This window comes from Callospermophilus lateralis, unplaced genomic scaffold (assembly GCF_048772815.1).
Source record: "Callospermophilus lateralis isolate mCalLat2 unplaced genomic scaffold, mCalLat2.hap1 Scaffold_109, whole genome shotgun sequence".
NCBI classification, from domain to species: domain Eukaryota; kingdom Metazoa; phylum Chordata; class Mammalia; order Rodentia; family Sciuridae; genus Callospermophilus; species Callospermophilus lateralis.
The window spans coordinates 3,064,097-3,070,497 of NW_027511135.1; the positions used below are offsets into that span (position 1 = coordinate 3,064,097).

The 6,401-nt window shown below is 33.6% G+C and overlaps 1 non-coding gene across 1 annotated transcript; it reads right to left on the reverse strand.

Moving 5' to 3' along the window:
- Positions 1–354: 354 nt before the first annotated feature.
- On the reverse strand, positions 355–461 carry LOC143390042 (U6 spliceosomal RNA). The gene has a single exon (XR_013090205.2). It is a non-coding gene; the product is annotated as a U6 spliceosomal RNA (small nuclear RNA).
- Between the last annotated feature and the right edge of the window lie 5,940 nt (positions 462–6,401).

Below are 6,401 nucleotides of genomic sequence, written 5' to 3' on the forward strand. Positions count from 1 at the left end.
CTCTATCATGGAAATATAGCCCCAGCCCTTTATATATTTTTTTGTTTTGAGTAAACAATCCAGGCTGTCCTTCAATTTATGATCCTCCTGTCTCAGTCTCCTAAGTAGCTGGGAATACAGGTGTGTGCAATTGCACTTGGCCTAAAATTTGTTTTGAAAGCAGTTGGAGGAATTGGAGCTCTAAGCAAAAAGCATATGATTATATTTTTTTTTTGAAAAAGTAATACAGATGTGAAGAATAGAATGGAGAATAGAATGGATCCAATGTAAAGAAATTTTTTTAAAAAAATATATGAATGTTATCTTTTTATTTTAATTTGTTATATGTAACAACAGATTGCCTTAGAATTCATTAAAAATATGGAACGCTTCATGAATTTGCGTGTCATCCTTGCGCAGGGGCCATGCTAATCTTCTCTGTATCGTTCCAATTTTAGAATATGTGCTGCCGAAGCGAGCACTTAAAGACAAATGTTTAAGCTGTGAAATAATCCAGGAAAGAAGTTATGAATCCTAAATGGAGGCAGTAGCAATGTAAATGGGTAAGAACAGAAGAGCTAAAAATATATTTAAGATGTGGCATATACACATTTAGGTGGGGTGGGAGTAAAAGAGTTTTCCAGTAAAGTGGGGACCAAATTCTGTTTTTTGAGAAGAGCTGCATCACAATAGCATTAAAAACAGATCACCAGTCTTCAATCAATTCTAACTGAGAAGGTCTGGGGTGGCAACTGGGAATCATATTCCTTGGAGGTTTCTTGGTTCATTCTGCAGTGTAACCAAGGTTGAGAATCATTATGACACCTAAGAGTATGAGCTAGAAACCTAAGAGATGCTAACGTGATAATGAAGATTGGAAGAGATTTTTGGTTGGGGGATAAAAACAACAGGGGAAGTTTACTCTGAAATCTGCAATTGCAGTTCCTATGGGAGATATAAGTTAGCTGGCAGTGTTGGTTTGGAATTCAGAAGGGAGATTTTGTTTGAATACAGGTAGCAGTAGATGAAGCCATGGGTCTTGAGAGGTTATCTTCCAAGAATATATTGAAAGATGAGAAAGATGGTCAAGCCCTTATGAGTATTTAGGGGGTGAACTGAGGAATAAGGACCAAGTTGAAGAGACAAGTAAACTTCAGAGAAGGAAGGAAGATGTGACTGTTGTCAGAGAAACCAATATTAGCCAAAGTTACACCAATTCAAAGAAAGAACAGAAAAGTATTCATAAACTTGCTAACACGGACTTTGGTCTCTCATTAAGGTTTGGTTTTGGAATGCAAATGACGTTTTTCAAAGCCTAGCAAAATCAATCTCTTATAGTTTGTATATATTTATATTAATCATTTACAAGGACTGGGAGTCCACTGCATCACCAATCAAGAGGCTTTGGTGAATAACCAAAAGTGTCCAACATAGAAAATAAGTCTTTATTAGTCAAAAGTATAAGAGGTTTGACCTCATTGGAAATATGAAAAAGCTCAGTACTTGGAAGATATATGAAAATACTCACCATGAATATTATGAGAGGTTGAATAACAAAGTACCTTTTTTTCTAAAAAAACTATTTTAGGCCACAGCATGTAATGGAACTTATTGCTATTTGAAATATCATCTAAAATAGGTTCATATATTGAAGAGATTATGTTCAGTAACACCTCTTTACTGATATATAATAATATATAGATCCCTTTTAGAAGACATGCCCTCTAGAGTTCATTCCTAAATCTCTGTACTGTTTCTTACCTTGGTTCTTTACCTGGTAGCTTTAGCATTACACAAAATCAGGTGGATCAGATTCTGATTAAATGTGGCGGGTGGGGGTTCTGTGTGTACCATTACTCCAGCAGGATCAAGTAAAAAACAATTTTGTGGGGGAAAAAAATCCCCAAATCTGTTCTTCTTGATGGTGAAGGTGAAGCCTTTCCAGATCACTTCCTGAAGGTTTCCACCTTCCAGAAGGTGGAAACAGCTCTTGGCTTCACCTGCACGCTGTAGAGCTGTTTTTTAAAACACACTCATCAATGATGTTTGGCAAGTCTTTTAAAAATGTGTTTTTGGTTTTGTACAGTTCAATGAAGTGGTGTTAAATTTTTAAAAAATGTAATTCATCCTAAGAAAATATATAAACCATTGGAATGAAAACGCCATATCATGCTATGCTGTTAAATGTCTTAGTATTACAGAGAATAATAGCTTTAGAAATATATTGTAAACATTTTATTTCCAATCATGATTGCAACTGAATTTTGTGATTCAAACTGGATTTTGTTTTAAAATTTAAAATCAATAAAAATATTAAAAATTGAAAAAAAGTACTCATTAATTTATAATAGGCCTTTTGTATCCTTGGTTTAATGAGAAAAGCAAGAAAGTTAATTTCTGGTGTTTCTTCACCTCCATTTTCTCTCAGGCCATTTATCAGGCATGATTAGCACATTGCCAAAGATCCATGAAACTGTGCAAAATGGAAGAAAAAGTGTTGGTTCCAAAGTGTAAGACTTCGAAGTGAATCATATTCTGTTAGTTTCACTAACAAATTTAGTATTCATAAAATTTTTATTGACACTCAAAAATAATTGGTTAGTTTTCCTCAATTTAAAAATTTTGTGATATGTGTAGTGATTTTCCAGAATTCATAAGATAGCCAAATAATTCACTCATAGCAAAATAATTTTTAAACAAAACCATAAATATTGTTCCTTATCATAGGATCCCACATATATAAAACTGGATGACATGGAACACTTTAAAATGTGTGACGTGAGGTTGAAGATGGGAGGACTCTAAAAGTAAGAGGCACAGGACATCTTACTCTAAAATGAACTGCTTTCTGTTCCTTACCACAAGTAAGCAGTGTGCTGCAATTGTCCCTCATATAATTTATACCTTCCCTAAACTTGGAAGCACATTCACTTCAATATGCTGATATTTCTGGTTATTTACCTTTCTGTCTCTTATTGAGAGATAGAAATCTTTGATTCCCATGAAAGCAATTGTACTGAGGAATAGAGACGTCTTACCCCCTTGAATTCACAGAAACTAAAATACCTTAGGGCAAAAAAGGATTGGTTCCTGGGCCTCAAAAAAATATGTAGTGTTTAAGTAATCTATTATTCTCCTCTAAAATCTGTCCCTGCTTTCCTGTAGGAGATTCAGAGTCCAAGGAACTCACATGTGCCTAACACCTTTATTCTGCATCTCCCCTTGCCCAGATACATCACTGGTTATGTAGGTCATAATAAGGCAAGCTATCTACCCACGGAATAGAATTTCCTTTGCATAAATTCTTCGTCACATTCGTGCTATGGTTTGGATATAGTTTAAGGATGTCCTCCAAAGGCTCACATGTTGGGAGTTTGTTCCTGAGCCTACTATGTGTGAGGTGATAGAGCCTTTAGGACATGGAGCCTAGTGGGAAGTAACTAGATCACAGGAGGTCCTGCCCTCAGAGGGAGTTAGTACAGTTCTCCAGGGACTCTGGTTATTTCTCTTGAGAGGTTGTTATAAAAGAGCAAAACTGGCCCTCCCTACTTTCTGGCTTTGTGTCTTGCCATGCTACGATGACTCTCTTTACACTTCCATCATTGTAATATCATCTACCACTAGGCCTCACTTCAGGCCAAAAAATGGGGCTGCTTGATCCTGAACTTTGAGTCTCCAAATTTGTAAGCTACACACACCTATTTTCTTTATGAAGTACTTAGCCTCTGATATTTTGTTATAGCAATTAAAAAAAAACCCTAATACACATAAAACTACATCATGAGATGAAGATGAATTAAGTGGATATAGCAAAGTGGCAGAGAGCATGCTGGAACAGGAAGGGGAAAGGTACTATCAGAAGCTTTAAGAATTTATACATGGTGCAATGTGTAGTAAAGGAAAAGTGTTGAAAGAACTGAAAGAAATCATGTACAAAATAATGTGAGCTTGAATCTTTGTCTTTTATGCATAATTGTCTCCATGTGATGTTGACTGAATCATACAATATTGGAGAAATAGGGTTTGTTTGTTTTTTTGGGTTTTTTTTTGAGCTAGGAAGAAGCTAAGTGTGTACACTAAAAACATTAATGAGTTCAATTCTATAATTCATATTAACTTAATGGGCTTTGTTTAAATCCATGCCATAAGTTCAGGGGAAAATAGCTTTTTATATGTAAACTAGCATTAGAATTAGAAAGAATTGCTAATTGTATCTCTAGTTTAAAAGTCTAGAAAAATATGCTTCAATTAATGCAGTTATCTAAATTATGTCCTTACTTTCATCAAGGATTAAGTAAGTTATTCTTAGTACAATGATTCCTAGGAATAATTCTGTATCTCTTATCAATGAATAATTGGTCTAGCAGTACTAGCAGTTTGGTCCCTTAGCTTAGATGATAGTCATTCTCTCAGTAACCAGCAAACAAAGGTCAGGTGAAATATGTTTGTCAATGACTTGTCCAACTTTGTCTGCAGACCATTGGAAACATCAGAAAGAAGTATTTTCTCCCATAACCAATAATAATAGTAATAATAATATTAATAATAATAATAAACATTGATGAGTTCAATACTTTCTGTGACCCATATAATACTTACACTTAAATGTCACTGGAGCCTATTGAACTCACTGAGAAAAGATTTATGAAATGAATAGTCATTTGCTCAAATTTTTAAAATAAATAAAGGGAGTTTGAAGCTACCCTTCCTGGATTCTTGCCTCCACTCTACCCCAAGATATTTGTCTTGCACCAAGAAGGTACTTTGTGGCCTTCTGTTTTCTCATCTGAAAACAGAACTAAATTAGACAAGGTATTCATGTTTAAATAACTTACCAAATCTCTAATATAAACTGCTTGACCCTGATGGTATTTTCAGCAATATTAATTAACTAGAAATATGAATTATTGCCACAGTGGGACTAACCAGCTTAGTTGCTATGCTTTCTGTGTGACTAACTGCCTGCTAAATGCTATATTAACAGTCTTGGATCATAGACCAATTTAATTTAAATGCAATGAATTATGTAAATGTGAACTCTGCATTTAGTTTTATTAAAATTATATCATGGCAAAATAAAATAGTCATAAATCAAGCCATATGTCCTTACTTCAAGCCTGAGTCATTTCTAGTTCTCATATGATAATCTTAAAGTTTCTCCAACTCAACTTCCTCTTAAATATAGAAATTCCTGGGACCTACACATATGTGGGAGTACTGATCACGTGACCTTCTGAAAAAATGTGGATACATGTATAATTCTATGATTTATTCCATGATCTATGCAATTCTATCATTTATCTAAAATAGTAATGTATAACTAAAAAATAAATATTAAAATTATCTCTCTCTCTTTTCCTCTCTCACTCTCTCTTTAAAAAAAATTTAAAAAATAAAATAAAATAGTAATGTAAAGATGAGTCATCTCTTATGTCCAATCAGTTACATGTTTAAATTCTAATTGATTCGGAGATTTTTTTTCTTCTCTTCCTTTTTAAGTAGGAATCTACTGACAGACGATGGCAGAAAGAGTCTTACAGAAGTTAGAACTCCTGGATAAGCAAGCAAAGATACTCATGAACAGAAGAATAAAGGTCTGTAAAGTGAAAGTTAAATTCAATTTAATCATTAAAAAATTGACATTTCAAGGGGCTGGGGTTGTGGCTCAGTGGTAGAGGGATTGCGTAGCATGCATGAGGCATGGGGTTCGATCCTCTGCACCACATAAAAATAAATAAAGGTATGTGACATTCTACAACTAAAAAAAAAATTAAAAAATTAACATTTCAAATAATAATAATTTTGATTTTTAGTTAATGATAGATTAACCTGAAAATATAAACTAATTTATAAAAAGCAAATCACTACATTAGGTGAAAGAATCTCTAAGTGGATAATAAAAAGAATTGATTAACTGTACAAGAAAACCTCCAGACAGCTGCTACAGTAGGTTATGGTACATATCACACCTGCTTAGAAATCCTCTGCTGCTGAATATTAAATGTGACTACTGCTATAGTTCTTACCAATGTACTAAACATATGCAGAGTTACTTCGTTTGGGCATGTTAAAAGGAAGATAACATTTGGGATAGTTACCAAATTAGAAATAATTAAAACTTACAGAAATAATTGAAGTAAACTATAAATAGGCAAGACTCATAGAATTCAAGAAAAATATTAAAAGAGAATATGGTTCTCAAAACCCAATTTGGGACATAAAGATACAATTAAATTTTGGTTTTCTGGAAATTCTTTTAAAATTATATACTGGAGCTGATGATATAGCTCAGCTGGTAGAGTGCTTGCCTCGCATGCACAAGGCCCTGGATTCAATCCCCAGCACCAAAACACACACACACACTATATATATATATATATATATATATATATATATATATATATATATATATATATATATAT